Source organism: Apium graveolens, chromosome 3, assembly GCF_009905375.1.
Source record: "Apium graveolens cultivar Ventura chromosome 3, ASM990537v1, whole genome shotgun sequence".
NCBI lineage: Eukaryota > Viridiplantae > Streptophyta > Magnoliopsida > Apiales > Apiaceae > Apium > Apium graveolens.
In genome coordinates, this window is record NC_133649.1 from 260157356 (window position 1) to 260175665 (window position 18310).

General features: G+C 36.3%; 1 pseudogene; it reads right to left on the bottom strand.

Annotated features, from left to right (window-relative positions):
• Positions 1-12785, bottom strand: part of LOC141714978 (thaumatin-like protein 2) — a 28361-nt pseudogene extending 15576 nt beyond the window's left edge.
• Between the last annotated feature and the right edge of the window lie 5525 nt (positions 12786-18310).

The following is an 18310-nucleotide window of genomic DNA, read 5'->3' on the forward strand; positions in this document are numbered from 1 at the left end:
TCAGAAGTCAACGACTCAGAGACAACATCTTGCAAAAATAAAAATTTCATTAATAGATTAAGAGAATATATTCATGAAATTGAAATTACAGCAAAATTACAAGAGTGTCCTAAGCTACAAATCCTATTTCTTTTTCCTACTTTCTACAAACAGAACAGCGAGACGAATGATTCGCTCCTGATGTCGAAGAGCTTCCAACCGTTCTTCTTCCAATCGCTCAACATGGCGATGGTATCCATATAGAAGAACAAGAGGTCTGTCAGAACCTCTTGGGGAACAGAGTCCCAACCTCATTAGGATGACAGTAACATGCCATTCCTGCTGCCACTCTGGACAGCTCATGGTGAGAGAGAAAGTATCATAGTTTAGAGCTAAGTTGTAGTTCACCATGATTGTGATGAGAGAGAAATATTGAGATTGAGAGCTTGAGAGTTTGAGAGAAAGTGAGAGAAAATGAGATGTACTGACTGGAGTGAAGTGTTGGTTTATATAGGCAATGGAATGTCAGACGCAAGGAAAATGTAATGCTGACAGGTAGAAATAATTCTACCTCGTCTTCCTAGACTGAGGAGAATAAAACAACCATTGGAAGTGTAAAATAGGGTTTAATGCGCACAAGAAACAAGTAAATATTACTATGCATGGACATGTACCACTAACCCTAATTGTATTGACTGTTAATATTCCACCCAAACATATTCTGATTTAAAAATAAGACTGTTTCAGATTTAACCACGATAAGTCAAGTAAAGAATCAGAATTTAATATCAGCACTTAGACTTATATCAGAACTTAACAGTCATCTAAACATGATTTCTTAACTCGAAAGTGAATGACTATCTTTGTATCTTCACACAAATTCTGATTTCGGTTCTTCAGAACTTAATCATTAGAACTTTCATCGGAACCTGTCCTCAGAATTTATGCAATCTGACACATAACTGTTCATCTAAAACAACATTGATCACCACAGTAATTTTCATCATTCATATGGAGTGTAATGTGTGCATTAAGCTAAATATCAGACAAAGAGTAAAGTCTGATTCACTTCAGTACATCTTAGAAATAAGGCATAACTAAGAACTTTACTTAAACCTGTCATTATTCTAAAGCCTACTATTGAATGAGTTCATGCATGAGTCCACTCAACTGTTTGGTGCTTATTTTATGCATCTTTTGAAATTCTATTTTACAGTGGCTTCTCAGTGTAAGTGAGTCACGACTGCTTATCAGAATTTATGCTATTATCAGAGTATTTCTCCAGTAATCATAGAGTGTGAAAAGTCACCAAGAAAAATAATTATTTGCTTTTCTGATGTATATTACTTAATACCAGCAATGCACTTGGGTCGTCCCTTCCCATTTTTACTCTAGATCTCAAAGGAGTACCTGATTTGTATTCCTTGTTCTTTTCCTTTTTCTTTGATAAGTGAGGTTTATCACACTTAGTACATTCAACAATTTACTAACATCAGAACTTAACAGATGAGAAACATTATTCTAGTTTTGGACTTAGTAATAAGATAGACAAAGTAAACTTAACTAAGCTCAATATCAGAATTTGCTTGTGTCAATAGATTTCCATATAAATAATTACTTTTAACATGAGATCTCTAGTATATTAAAGACTACTAGGTCAGCATCTAGCACAGTTATCCTCATAGGATTGAATAGTCACAGAAATATTCATATCACTATCAGTTTAGAAATTCACATCAGACAACAATCAGTACTTAAACAATTTTCAATTAAGCATAGAATACACAAAGAGAGTAATATCTATAAATACTGATCATAAAGTCCGATGCATTAGAACAAAACTAAGCAGATTTAGAGAAAGAACTGAAACCATTCCAAGTTCATTTACCAATCTTGTAAAAGTAGCTTCACACAGTGGTTTTGTGAAGATATCTGTTAGTTGTTGATCTGTTGGAACAAAGTGCAATTCCACTGTACCTTCATCCACATGTTCCCTTATGAAGTGGTACCTGATGCTGATGTGCTTTGTCATTGATGTTGAACTGGATTATCTGTCATAGCAATAGCACTTTGATTATCATAGTAAATAGGGATTTTAAAATATGTAACCCATAATCCAGTAACTGATTCTTCATCCAGAGAATCTGTGCACAACAGCTTCCTGCAGCAATGTACTCTGCTTCTGCAGTTGATGTAAAATTGACTTTTATTTCTTGCTAAACCAAGAAACCAGTCTGCCTCCAAGAAATTGGCAGCTTCCACTTGTGCTTTTCCTGTCAATTTTGCAACCTGCAAAATCTGCATCTGAGTAACCTATTAGTTTAAAATCTGATTCTCTAGGATACCACAATCCCAGATCAGCTGTTCCCTTAAGATACTTGAAGATTCTTTTCACAGCTGTTAAGTGAGGTTCTCTTGGATCTGCTTGAAATCTTGCACAAAGACAGGTAGCATACATGATATCAGGTCTACTAGCAGTTAGATAGAGTAGAAGCCAATCATACATCTGTAATCAGTAATATCTACTGATTTACCAGTATTCTTATCCAGTTTTGTTGCAGTGGCCATGGGAGTGGATGCACTTGAACAATCTTGCATTCCAAATTTCTTTAGCAAGTTTCTGGTGTACTTGGTTTGACAAATAAAAGTGCCTTCTTCATTCTGCTTGACTTGAAGGCCCAGAAAATCTAAGTTCCCCCATCATACTCATTTGATATCTTGACTGCATCAGTTTGGCAAACTTCTTGCAAAGTCTGTCATTTGCAGAACCAAAGATGATATAATCAACATATATCTGAACCAGAAGTAAGTCCTTTCCATGGTTGAGGTAGAACAATGTTTTGTCTATAGTTCCTCTGTTAAATCCACTTTCCAGAAGAAACTGAGCTAAAGTCTCATACCATGCTCTAGGAGCTTGCTTAAGGCCATAAAGTACTTTATCAAGCCTGTAGACATGATCTGGATATTCAGGATCTACAAAGCCTGGAGGTTGTTCAAATATACTTTCTCTTCCAATTCTCCATTGAGAAAAGCACTTTCACATCCATTTGAAAGACAACAAACTTTTTGTGAGCAGCATAAGCCAAAAATATCCTTATGGCTTCCAATCTAGTAACTGGTGCAAATGTTTCATCATAATCAATTCCCTCCTGTTGAGAATATCCTTTTGCAACCAACCTTGCCTTATTCCTTGTAATTATTCCATCACTGTCAGTTTTGTTTCTTAATACCCACTTTGTACCAACAACAGATCTGTTCTTTGGTCTTGGCACTAGGGTCCAGACTTTGTTTCTTCTTCAAATTCATTTAACTCTTCTTGCATTGCTTGCACCCAATCAGCATCTTGAAGAGCTTCTTCCACTTTCTTTGTTCCGTCTGAGAAAGAAAGAATTGAAAAGACATTCACTTAAAGTAGTTGTTCTAGTTCTGACACCTGCATCAGGATTTCCAATAATTAAGTCAGTGTATGTGATTTAGTCCACTTCCTTGCAGATGGAAGGTTTTCTCTAGAACTGGATGCTCCCCCGTGATCCATGCTATCTTCATCAACATTTTCTGATGCTCCCCCTGAAACTATGCTCTCTGAGTTGGATCCTTCAGAATTTAAGTTTTCAGAAATATCAGAACTTGGCTTATCAGAACTTGAAGAGCCAATTGTATGTTCTGATGCTTCTTGAGATATGGTTGTATCTTCAGTATGCTCCCCCTGCACAGGTGCATCTTCCTTTGGCGTAGTCACCATAGTTTCAATAACATCAGAGTTTAATCCATCAGAGTTTGCAGTATCAGGATTTAGACTGTCAGGATTTTCAGTATCAAAATTTAAGTCTTCATTTCAAATCTCAGCTGATCATGATCATTGAAATCTTCAAGTCCAGTAATCTTCTTATCATCAAAGGACATTGATAGATTCCATGACCACCCTTGTTCTCAAGTTATAGACTCTGAAGGCTTTTTGGAAAGTGGATATCCAACAAAGATACCTTCATCAGCTTTTAGATCAAATTTGGATAGCTGTTCAGGATGAGTCTTAAGAACAAAACACTTGCATCCAAACGTGAAAATACTTCAGATTTGGCTTCTTTTTCTTCACCATCTCATATGGTGTATTTCCATGCTTGTTAATGAGTGTTGCATTCTGAGTAAAATAAGCAGTCTGCACAGCTTCGGCCCAAAAATAGGTTGGAAGCTTTGCTTCATCAAGCATAGTTCGTGCAACTTCAATGAGAGTTCTATTCTTTCTTTCAACAACTCCATTTTGCTGTGGAGTTCTAGGAGCAGAGAATTCCTGCTTAATTCCATGGTCTTTGCAGAACTCTTCCATGATCAAATTCTTGAACTTAGTGCCATTATCACTTCTTATTATCTTCACAGAATCTTTGACCAATTTATCCAGTTGCTTGACATGATCAATCAAGATAGATGAAGTTTCACTTTTAGAGTGCAAAAATACACCCATGTATATCTGGTGAACTCATCCACTATGACCATAACATTTTCTTCTTTGCAATAGACATGACATTCACTGGACCAAATAGATCAACATGTAGTAGGTGATAAGGCTCAAGAATTGATGATTCAATCTTGCTCTTGAATGAAGATTTTCTTTGATTAGCCTTCTGACAGGTATCACAAAGGCTATCAGGAGCAAATACTGACTTTGGCAGTCCTCTCACAAGATCTTTCTTGACAAGTTCATTTATATTGTTGAAATTTAAATGAGAGAGTTTCTTGTGTCAATTCCATCTTTCTTCGATTGATGCTCTACTCATCAGACAGATTGCAGAACCATCAGTACTTGTTGAAAGCCTGCCTTCATAAATGTTACCATGCCTGTATCCTTTCAGAACAAATTTGCCTGTAGATTTACTTACAACTTCACAGTGTTCTTCAAAGAAATCCACATGATAACCTCTGTCACAGATTTGACTAACACTCAGCAGATTGTGTTTAAGTCCTGAGACCAGAGCTACTTCTTTAATGATGACATTCCCAAGATTGATATTGCCATATTGTAACGACCGAGAATTTTGCGTCGTAATTAAGAAAGTAAAGTATGTGTTATGTGATGAGATTATGTGATTAAGTGGTGATTATTTGTCTTATTTGTATACTAGAGTTAAGAGCGTGGATAAAAACGTTCCAATTTAAAGAGTCAGCTTAAAAGTCAAGCTGTGGTTTCGGGCCGTCAGGTAGAACGGAACCCGTCCTAGTATGAAAATTAAATAATATAAAATGTGAATTATATGTGAAATAAATGAATGAAGTATTTTCGTCTTAAGACGTGTTGATTGGCAAAGATAATGAGAAGCGTATTCGAAACGCTGAGCGTCGGGCCGTCAGGCTGAACGTGACCCGGTACGCGTAAAAAGAGAATAAGATTAAAGAGGGATAGATTCTATGATCAGACCTGAGTCGTTATGTGACTATATGTGTATTGCTTGACTGTGTGCATGATTATATGTTCTGTGTTAATTTCTGTGAATTTTAAAGGAATTATGTGATTTACATAAGGGTTTATTTAACCTTCGTGCATTTTTATAAAATCATCTGAGATGGATAAATATGGGATTCATTCTGTTATCTTCGTAGAGGTCTTAGAGACTTTTTAAAATGATAAGTGAATTTAATTGTGGGTCTTTGCATTTTTAAATTGATTTTATGTGGAAAAGGTATTTATTAAAGCGAGTTTGCGAAATTCATATAAATCAACCGCTCGCTCAAATTCTTATTATGAGTAATGGATGAAAAGCTAATTTCGAGACCTACGTGTTAAAATTGTCATTTTCAATAATTCTCGACTTTCCGAGAGAGAAATATTTTTATTTTGAATTTTGTTACATTTGAGTAAAAAGAGAAACAAAATGCAAATTAAAAAGGGAGTTATTAGATTACCATTTTGCCCTTGTGTTGGTGGAGTATAAATTACTCCTTCCTCCCCATTTTCTTCTTTCTTTTCGTGCACTCACTCTTTTCTCTCCTCTTTTTCTTTCACTCTCTCTCTCTCACTCGAACAACTCTCTCTCGGCTCTCTCTTCAATTTCTCTCGGTATACCTCCTTTTTCCTTGATCAAACTTATCAATCATCCCTATTCTTCTTGATAAACACTTATGTGTAGGTAGAAGTGTGTGCATGTGTGTATTGGTGCTTGCATGCCGAAGTGTGTGTGTGTGTTTTTGGGTTCGGTTTTGAGCCAAGAACCCAGGGCTTGCTTGATTAGTTCGTATCCTATGATTATTGTGCTGAAATCAGTTTGCATGTGGTGTTGATGCATTTCTTTTGAGAAATCGGGTCTCGTGGTTGGACACCCTCGAATGAGGGCACCACCGTGAAGCCACCGCCACCGGTGATGAACTCCGGTGAACCGGTGGTGAGCTATGATGTTAAAAACTGAGCTCTAGAACCTTAAGATCACTTATTTATGTTTGCATGTGGTGTTTTGATTAAAAGGCCGAATGTCCCTTACTATTTTAAGGAAATCAAGTTGATTATATTGAAATGCATGAGTCATTGATTTGATGTTGAAATATAGGTGGATTTGTGATTCAAGAATTAAGAATATCAAGTTGCATGATTGTTTTTGAAAAAGGCCGAATGGTTTTAATCTTTAAGGTTGTTTGATTTGAATTAACTTGTTTAAAATGATGAGGGATTGTTATTAGATTAAAAAGGAATGAAAATATTGTTGCATGCTAAGTTTAGGTTCAAATTTTTGTGTTAATAAGAAAGGAAATTGATTTTTGTTGGATAATCTTGGTAAACACTAAGTATAAATGGACTAAAAGTGATTGCATGTTAGTTTTAAAAAGGATCAAGATGTGCATGTCAATGATTTGTCCTTGGGATGTGAATTTAGTTATTGCCGAATGAAATTGAGTTAAAATAGATTATTTGATGATAATGGATGTATGTTGTAATTTAGATGAAAATCAATTGTGTTAAGGAACTTAGTTGGCTTACGTGATAAAGATAAAGTGTTTGATATTGTGCTAAGTTAACATTGAATTGCATGTGAGCATGTATGTATGTTTTGGTTCGAATGGTTGTTGATCAAGAAAATGGTGCTAGTTTAAATGTGGAATCATGTTAGAACTAAAGTTGTATGGTGTAATTTTGAAAAATTTGATTGTATATGTATAATTATGGTTCGGATTTCTATGATTAAAAGAAAGGAGAGTGGTTCTTTAAAGGTTGTTAATTGAGATATGTTTTATGTGAATTAAAGTGAGTATTTGATTGATTTTATGGTGGGTATTTGCAATAAGGCCGAATAGGCCATAAGAAATAAGGTCAAAACTTGATTTTGGTAATTGAAAGAATGATTGAGTGTTATAGGTGAAAATCTTTGATTTTGCTTGATGTTTTGTTTCGAATTAAGGAATAAAAGAAAAGGGAATTAAGTCGATTGATAAAAGTGATAGTATGCACGTAAATGTTTGGTTGAAAATGTGTAGTACTCGTAAAAGAGTAGTGTTAGTGTGATTTGAGAAATAGCCTAGGTCAAGCGAGTACGCTTTGATTGCTAGGTATATAAGAATAAAAACTACGAGAAAGAATTGTGCTATGTGTTATGTGCTGTGTGCTTATTTGTATAAGCTATACTCGTATAGTTTGAGTCAAAAATATAATCGAGTTATCGTATAGAGTGATCGTTCCGGGAACGAGAGTTGGAAATCTAATTAAGATTTCTGGTTTTTATTGTAGATTCGGAGCGTGAGGGCATTCGGGCTAGGAAAGGGAAAAGTATATTAGGTGTCAGTAGTTCAACTCTCAGGAAAGCAATTTCAGGCAAGTAACTCTGATTACTTGTGTAAATGATTATAAAGGAAATGTTGTTCATACCATGTAGAGTATTGAACTGTTAAAGTATGAAACCCTTGCTTTATGAAACCCTGATATTGATTTGAAGTACCCTTTGTTCTTGATAACCTGTTATTGATAATCCTATTGATCTCACCCGTTGATAATCTGCCTTTCTGTTCAAGTTTCCTATAATTCCATGATCATATTGAACCTTTAATTATCTTGGTTAACTCTGTTTAATGATACCCTGTTTCTCTTGATCGCCCTAATGATCCCTAAGTTATTTCTGATCCTTCAAATTTAGTACCTTATTAACCTTGATACAGAATTCTTGAGAATTGTTCTTTGCGTATCTTTCATTCACTCCCTGAACTTTGTTTCTTTAAAAATCTGAATTAAGAATGAGTTTCGACTTGAAAGAGTCCGAATGATTTCAAAGGCTTGGTAATGATAAAATGAATTTTAGAAAACCTATTGTTTTCCAACTCAAGGTTTTCGATGGATTGGATTGAGACGTAAGAGGCTAGTGGGATTAGTCCAGTCATGGTAAGAGGCTAGTGGGACTAGTCCAATTTAAGGCTAAAATTATGCCGAATGGTACCTTAAAGACCGGAATGGAGGTCGATACGGGCTGATCACCCGTATATAATGAAATGGAAAGATAAGTGATCCAATCAAGGGTTCTAAATGATTATTTAAGAAAATGAACTGAAACTTTTATTCAGTAAATTGATTTTTGGAAATGAAAATGGTTTATACTGTTTTGAAAAGAGTTGATTATGTTATTGTGGAGCTTAGAGCTCAGAACCCTGATTCCTGAAATTGTTGATCATATGAATGATTCTATATCTTGAAATACTGTTGCTTTCCTCTACCGAAGATCTATTTTGATCCTATAATGATTTGTGTTGAATATCGGCTTTCATCCTGTTTCGAGCCTTGTTTCTTGAAAGCCCATTTATTCTTCAGATACCTTTCCTTATCTCAAAGAAAAACAAAAAAAAATAAAAAAAATGATATACGGAAATCTGCCACCTAGATTAGCTAAAATAGAATGCCCTAGTTTGTTCATGCATATTGAGAATTGTTATTATAGAACTGCTATTTAGTTACTTGCTGAGTTTTATACTCATTGTTTTGTCTTAATCTAACCATGGCAGTTAAGCAAGAAGATGGCCAGGCTTAGGCGCACTGCTCGTAAGAGCGTACCTGGTGGTCCCTACCGTGTTGAGGGCTTCCAGTTGCCAGAGCAGGTAGTACAGGTTATGAGTGAGCTCGCGCCTAGTAAAGAGGTTTTAAAGATACAATGGGTTATCTGTCGGTTTCCAGCCGAATCGATATTGATTATTTAATAATATTTTGGGTTTGTAAGTTATATTCGGTGATTGGTAGTTGTAATCTTGTCTCATACTTTATCCTGTTGATCCTGTTAGTAGTTAATCGGGGTTTATGCATATTTAATTAGTAGATTAGAGGTGTGTGAGTCCTCATTTCCTAACCCGAGATTGAGGTCGTCACAAGTTGGTATCAGAGCTACAGGATCTAGTCCCTGAGCAAGTTAGGTTTTAAAAAAAAGGGGTATTTTGGGAATATATCTATATCGCGAGAGAGTTCGACTCATGTAGAGTTGAGTTAGACTATTAGGCATAGTCTAAGGAAAGTGTCTGATTGGTAAAGCAGAAACTAGAGTTAGGGTGTGAGTTAGCTGGAAGCTTTTTGACCCTAACATTGTTTCTTGGTTGTTGTTTTATATTTTCTCTCAGGATCCTAGTAGTGGTAGTGACTTAGACTCAGAGATTAGCTTGACCGGTACCCCTGTGGACCCTATTCCACCCTCTCCAGAGGAGCCTATATGTGTTAGTTCAGACCCAGAGGAGGACCCTTCTGAGAGTAGTGAGATCCCCATGCAGATTTCACCCTTGAGGCTTGATTCAGAGACCCACTACACCATAGATGGCCTACAGCAACACCTAAAAATGTTACAACAGGCCAAAAAAATGTTACCATAGCCACCCAAAAGACCTAAGGTAACATAAAATTTAAGTTGCTTTTTTTTGAGTTACCTTTGGCCCCTAATGTAACATTTCCTTTGCCCTGGTGCAACATGGACTTTTGTGTTACAATAGACACCAAAGGTAACATCAATATAGTCTATAGTATCACACTATGTATGTTACCTTTGAACTTTGAATTTGCAAAAAAATGGGGCCCACTTGTGGGCCAATATTAGGGACCACAAGTTGGCCCCATTTTTTTTTAATGATTTGTATTATATTAATTTGACAGAATTTGTTTGTAAATAGAACATATATACCATTAACATGTTTTTCATATGTAAAAAGCAATACTACATGAAATTATGCTATTCAAAATCGACAATCCCAAAATATCATTAAATACCATAAAATGTATTACATCCAAACCAACTCAAATATTCAAACCATCACATGTCTAAAACTACGACAACAACAATTATTTTAACTAAACAAAATAGTTCAGGTTCTTATCAAACATTAGAAAAAAAGATAAACTTAATAAAATAACACTAGAAACTCTTCACATTCTCCTACAAGATCTGGAGCTTTAAATTTAAGAACTGGTGTTGGTTTCATTTCTGAATGTTAATCTGACGCCTTCTTCAAATTTCATAGGAGAAAAGCCTAGCATTTGAATTAGTTTGCTGATGTCCATTGATATGTGAGCAGGGGACTTGACACCGCGATCAATCTGAAAAGTAAAGATTTAAATATCATATTTGTGGGAAGCAGAGGAAATCGATATCCAATTAGGTGAGTGTGATTGATTAAATGTTGTGTGCTTTCTGGAAAGGGCACAACTCGCACAAATGATTATACATAAGTGTAAACAATGATAAGATGACTGGGAAAGTAACTTTTGATTCAGGGTTCAGTGTTTATGGTAGACTTACTAATGATGCCGATATTGGTTTGAGTAATGAGCTTTTATAAACTCTAACAGCTGCCACTGTCTATGCCATTTGGAGCCGTGATAGTCTGTCTGGCCCCCCAACATTCAGAACCAGTTGCATTTCATTACATCCTGGACATAACACAAACATAATGTCATAACAAACATAAAGATAATAAAAGAATGAAACAATGGAAAATGGACCAATTGAATCATATGCACGAAGGTAAATCAGTGATGTTTTAGTGAATTGTGACTAAAATTCAATGCAAGTTATCCAGTAATCATGTGATACAACAGATTAGATTTATCATATGATGAACAGCATGGCCGATTCAATCTCTGATTATGAATAATTTATAATATAGTTTTTACTTTTATAACATGTGAAGGTAGAATATTTTCTCCCGGAAAGGTATATCTAAGTGTCCTCTTGCTGCAGCTAAAGGATATCGCAATCCAATGGTATTTTGCAGAAACAACTTGAGCATGATATATTCATCAGCAAAACCTGATGCACTGAGATGATACTGGTGGGGTGTATATATTCCAGCTAAGCTTAATAAAATTGAACATAATTGATGAAATAATTAACTGATCTCATGATAATGATTGAAGAGAGCAGTACATTTTTTTAAAGGAAAACGTCACAGCAACAAGTGCTGGAATTTTCTTTCATGAATAAAACACAACAAAATTGTATCAAAGGGAATGGTACAAGTGTAAATACATGATTGAAGAAGACTGGATTTCAGAAATCGAAATAACACTTCCTTCTGATATTTATGTCAGTATATTTGACTGTTAGTTTATCGACAATCCTAGTTAGCATTTTGCAGTTTTAGACTAAGAATGTTGAGATGTTGATCTGTAAAAGCAGATGGATTGAGCTGATGATATTAATAGGTTGCATATAGCATTAAGGTAAGATTTCAACAGTTAAAACTTATATTGTAAAGGGATCACTACTAAAGAACTTCTGAATCGTCCGAATATATGGAAAAGACTATTTATGATAACTCCCAATTATGCTTATCTTAGTTATTACACAATTAATTAATATCAAATGTTAAGGAAACGGGTCAGACTTTGTTTAAGGTATAATGGGTCAGACTTTCAATTTGGCACGACAGAAATACCCGGGGACTACCAATATTGATTGATTAACAAACTAGAGAAACTGGAGCATAACAGCAAGGAAAGTCATGTGAGGAGTTATATGTAAATGTACCTGGTATCATTTGTTTCATTTGGCGTTGGACAGAAGGAAATGAGATAGTTGGCAGCACTGTCACATATGAAAGCGCCGACCTTATTATCATAGACATAACTGTACGCCGTGGGACACGCCTTTTTGAACACGTTAGCGTAGTTTGAAGCCTTACACTTATCAGGTGAACTGTAGTTGCCGGTACAACAATACTGAGGATCACCAAAAGCCACGCAAGCACTCTTACAAGCCACCCCTTCCCCCTGAACTTATCTTTAGCTCGGATGGACACACGCTGTTGACGTCCATACTACACTCTGTCCTTGAATAGTTGAGTCCACCTAATGGGGAGATCATGATCGGCAAGTTATAACCATCAACCATGCTAATGTCAAAGAAATCCCTTCCACCAGAACCATCGATCGAGAACTCAGCTAGAGTTGCTCCCCCTACAGATCTACTGCCCGTACATTCCAGCCTACAGGAACCACAATCGCCCGTGAGGCAAGTGAAGTTTCCAAAAGAGTCTTTGACACATTGAGTCCTACCATAGAACCAACCGGTCCAAGAGGATGGTATATTGATGGTTGTAGTTTCGCCTTTCCGAAGTTTAACTAGTGGTTGGAACATGAGTAGCGGTGTTGGATTTAATGTCAGGCCATACTGTCTGGTTACATCTGTTAAGTAATGTTACTGTTGCGGATGAAACTACTCCTGTAAAATCAAATTATATACACCAGGTTATACACATGATGTATAGAACAGCTTGTAAAGTTGATCAAGTACAAATTTGTTACCTGAAATTAGTAGATGTGGAATCAAGAAAGCCAAAAGGGAGATTGATGAGCAGACTACTCTGGACATTTGGTTTTGTATTAATAATATGTCAGATTTTTCAGTCATACAAAAGAAAGGGACCAAGATTATCCAAAAGATTGTTACAATCATTATGTAATTAGTTCGAATTCTCAGTTGATTATGAATAATTTATCATATATAAAAGTGATGGCTATATTGAGACAAGGTTGAAAACAATCAATACACATGAAGACACTAAGTTGAACTATGTAATAGCAACAATTCAATATTTCAACAGAATACAAATAATATCAAGCTATGATCATTATCCCCGACGTGAAGGGCTATCATTTAGAAATAATAGCTATGATCATTATCCCTGAACTGAAGCTTAGATTCAAATCGCAACTGATCAAACTTCAAGAAAAGCAATTTTAAAAGAACAAGAAGCCCATGATATATAACAAATAGAAGTACTGTGATCATTAAATTAACAATAAAACAAACACACTAAAAGCTTCGAACAACATTATGGTACAAGAAGACTGTAAAGAAATTACCATGGTTGAATCCTACATGATATGCCCTTGGAAAAGTGATTACAAAATCGCCTGGGTTCTGAACTAACCTAAGAATTAAAATCATAATATATTAAAATCATTAATTTCCTTATTAGATTTTGTAGTCTTACTTGCCGAATGTGACATATCAGCGGCTGATTTTGAGGGGAACATGATAGCCCAATTTAGTTTATATAACATAAACTTGATATATAAACATAAGTTCACACAAGCACAAGTTCACTTACAATATTCAATTCAAGCTCACACACTGAGAAACTACATAAAACATATAAAAAGAGATGGAATACCTTGATGTAGAATCGTAAATTAAGCCCAAGCTCTGAATTAGACCCAAATCAAACCAAACTAACCCTGGAAAAAAGATAAACCAATTAATTTGAGAATTTAACCAAAAAAACAAATCACAAAACCCCTAATTCAAATAAAAACCCTAGTTTTCTTTAAAACTTGAACCCGCAGACCCATACGCATCGATTTGTAAAAGTTTAACTCTGAATTGAATAAAATCGACTTTATTATACCCTTAATGTAGAGAATGGCGGAGAGAGAGCAGGAGGGAACTAGATGAGAGAGAGAGAAGGTAGTGAGAGAGAGATCCAGAGGAGAAATAGAGTATATTGACTTTTCGAAATTTTTTAATGTACCGCCTGTTTGACAAAAATTGACGCTTCCCCAAATTTTAGCCAAATTTTAGCCGCCTTGTTCAATTTACCTCATATTTTGTTTTTAACTTTTTTTAAATAAATTATTATCATAATAAATTGTAACTAAATTATTTAAAAATAATGTCACTACCTACAATTTAAAACTCAAACAGCAAATTAATTATATCAAAATTAGTTAAATTTAAAATTAAATAATATGATTAATTTATTTTATATTTTTTTAAAGATAAATTTTTATATATTAATATAATGTTAATTTAATATTTAAAACAAAATAATCATTATTCACTTATTTCAAAAAAGTAACATTTTTAAATTATTACTTAAATATAATGTAAAATTAAATAATTTAAATTCACATATTTTAAATATATCTTATTATTTGTAAAATGATAATATTTTATTCATTAATACCCTATGGTAACACATCTTAAAATATGTTGCAGTGTGTAACATTTTCTATCTATGGTAACATGTTGAAAAGGCTATGGTAACATCAAATGTGCGATGTTGCAGTAGACAAAAATAAGCATAGCTAATGTAACATTAAATTGTAACACTCATGATCAAACTATTGCGATAGGCCATCTATGGCGTAGTGACCCCTGCCCCTGAGCCAGAGTCGGAGATGCCTAAGACTGTTCCTGTCAGTATTGGTGGCAAGTTAGCCCAGGACCGAGACTTTGTACTCCCGCATTCCTGAGTTGGGAGCTTTGGTAGATAGGTTGATTCGAGACTCTAGGCAGAGGACCTCAGTGGTGGTGGAGGAATGGAGAGCTAGGATTCAGTTGGTGGAGCAGGTTGCCAGGAGGAGATTGGATGAGGGGCCATCCACTAGTGATGCTGATGCTGAGGCCCGGAGGCTGCATAAGATCATTCGCTGGATGTTGGTTGTGTTGAGAGAGATCCTAGATGATTAGACGGGACTGTTGGTTGAGCCCGTAGATTGTTGTTGTTTTCAGCGCCGGTAGGCTTTGGGATACTTGGTCAGATGCCGGGATCCCTTTTTCATTTATCTTGTTGTATTTCAGACCAGTGTAGTAATAGTAGTAGTTGGAAGTTAGGGGTAGATAGGGGGATGTTTTCCAGTTTTTCCTCTGTTTAACCCTGCTATTTATTGTACCTTGTTTCAGAACCTTAAAATCCAGAATATTTCCTATGTAACCCTTGATTTAAATAAATCTATTATCTTGCTTTCCTTTGTGCACCTTGTTTATCTTATAAACTGTTCTCAATGCCATGTTTTAAATACAACCATGTTTTCGTACAACCATGTCTAAAGATCGTAAAACCCTATTCCGTGCCATGATAAAACAACACTGATATGAGAATTATGTAGTAATAGGATTGCATGTGCAAATTGGGTAAAACTTAAAACCCACAAAAGAGATTTCATAAAAATTGTTGTTATATATGCCATGCTATCGTATTGCTAAGTAATTGCTCAATCAGGTTTGTAAGAAATGGCCAACTCACCAGATCACCAAGAAGAAGAAATTCCCACCCAAGACCCAGAAATAAACCCAGAAACCACTTTGATGAGCAGACTTGCTCAGCTTTTGCAACAACCTGTGGCCCCAAAAGTTGGAAATTTCAAGCACTTTCAATCTGTTCACCCTCCAGAGTTCTTAGGTTTGCCAGATCCGATTAAAGCACAGTCGTGGTTGAGAGAGATGGAAAAAGCCTTTGAGCTAGCCGAAGTTAAGGACGATAAGAAAGCTCAGTACGCAAGTTATTATTGAGGGATGAAGCAAGTTTCTGGTGGGAGTCTTCTAAGGCGTTGTTGGAAGGCAAAGACTTATCTTGGGAGAAGTTTACTGAGATGTTTTGGAAAAATATTTGCCAAGTTATATGCAAGATCAGTTGGAGATGAAATTTTTGGATCTTAGACAGGAGGAAATGTCGGTAGCAGAATATGAGGTGAAGTTTTCGGAGTTGGCAAGGTTCGTGCCAGAATACGTGAATACTGAAGCAAAGAAGGCTAAGAGGTTCCAGCAGGGACTTAAGCCGTGGATTAGGAGTCAAATAGCAATGTTGGAGATCAAGAACTATGCTGCTTGGTTCAAAGGCAATGATAGTGGAAGGTGAGCGGGAAGCTGCTCGAAGAGAAAATGAAGGAAGAAAGAGGAAGTTTGAAAGCTCTGAGCAAGAGCAAGGAAGTTTCAAGTTCAGAGGAAAGTTTGGAAAGAATGGTGGAGGTCAGAACAAAAAGTTTCAGAAGTTTAGACCGGGAATGGAGCTCAGAAGAACCGTTTCCAGAAAGCTGGACAACCGGGAAAGGATAGCAGGCCCCAGATGCAAGAATGCAGGAACTGTGGAAAGAGACACCCGGGGAGGTGTAATAAGCTGGATATAACATGTTTTAAGTGCAACCAGAAGGGGCATTATTCTTCAGAATGTTCAAATGAAATAAGGAAAGCTGATTTGGCTTGTTTCAAGTGTGGCAAGGTAGGCCATATGCTAGAAATTGCAAGGAGCCTGTGCAGAAGGGCTAATGTTCTCAGAATTGCTGGACCGCCGTCTCTCCCGCACCATCAGCTCAACCCAGAGCTAGGACCTTTAACATGTCAATGAAGAATGCGGTGCAAGGATGTGGATGTAGTAGCAGGTATGCTTGTTATAAACTCAGTAGAAGTAAAAGTTTTGATGGATTTGGAGCAACCAGATCTTTTATTTCTGAAGGCATTCTTGATAAGTTAAATTGTGTTGCGTACCCTCTAGAGCCTAATTTGATTATAGAGGTAGCAAATCAAGAGAAAGTTAGTTGTTAATAGATTTGGTCCCGATTGTGATGTGTCTATAGAAGGTCGGCACTTTTCTGCTGACTTAATTCCTTTTAAGTTAGGAGAATTTGAGGTTATTCTAGGAATGGATTGGTTGTCAAATCACTGAGGCGCAATATAGAGTGTAAACGTAAGAAAGTGAAGTTAAAAACCAAGGATGGTGAGGAAAGTGATATTTAAAGGAAAGAGGCAAGAGAAGAAATTTCTAACGGTTATTGAGGCGAGAAGATAATGCGTCAAGGATGCGAAGTTTATTTGGCTCATGTCGTGGATGTGGAGAAAGAATCTGTAAGGATCGACGATATTCCGTAGTAACAGATTTTCCTAGGACGTGTTTCCTGATGAATGGCCTGGACTACCTCCAGACAGAGAGATCGATGTTACGATTGAATTGGCTCCTGGTACGGAACCAGTGTCGAAAGCTCCCTATCGCATGGCGCCGGTTGAAATGAAAGAATTGCAGCTCAGTTGCAAAGAGTTGATTGACAAAGGAGTAATCCGACCGAGTGTATCCCCGTGGGGCGCCACCGGTGTTGTTTGTAAAGAAGAAGGATGGAAGTATCGATTGTGTATCGATTACGTGAACTGAATAAGTGACGATCAAGAATAAGTACCCTCTAATCCGCGGATCGATGACTTGTTTGACCAATTGAAAGGAGCTTCGTGTTTCTCAAAGATTGATTTAAGATCTGTGTATCATCAACTAAAGATCAAAGGCGGAAGATAATACCCAAGATAGCGTTCCGAACTAAGATACGGACATTATGAGTTTTTTGGTGATGGCATTTGGCTTGACGAATGCGCCACCTGCATTTATGGATCTTATGAACAGAGTGTTCAAGCAGTATTTGGACAAGTTCGTGATTGTGTTTATTGACGATATACTTATTTATTCCAAAACGGAGGAAGATCATAAGGAGCAATTTGAGGATTTCTTGGAAATTCTGCGACAAGAGAAGCTGTATGCAAAGTTTTCAAAAGTGTGAATTTTGGCTAAAAGAAGTGCAATTTCTTGGTCATTGTAGTTAATAAAGAAGGAATTAAAGTGGATCCAGCCAAGATAGAAGCTGTAATGAATTGGGAAAAGACCCAAGACTCTGACAGAAGTCAGAAGTTTTCTGGGATTAGCTGGATACTATAGAAGATTTAGTGCAAGATTTCTCAAAGATTTCCGTTCCATTGACAAAATTGACGAGGAAGAATGAGAAGTTCGTTTGGACAGAAAAGTGTGAGGAAGTTTCCAAGAGTTAAAGGAAGAGATTGGTAACCGCCCCTGTGTTGGTATTACCAGATGATAAGTTGAATTTGTGATATTCAGTGATGCTTCCTATAAAGGACTTGGATGCGTGTTAATGCAACACGGGAAGGTAATAAGCATATGCGTCAAGGCAACTCAAACCGCATGAGCAAAAGTATCCACGCACGATTTGGAATTGGCAGCAATAGTGTTTGCCCTTAAGATTTAGGAGGCTTATTTGTACGGGGAAAAAGTGCGAGATTTTATACGGACCATAAGAGCTGAAAGTATATCTTTACTCAGAAAGAACTGAATATGCGAC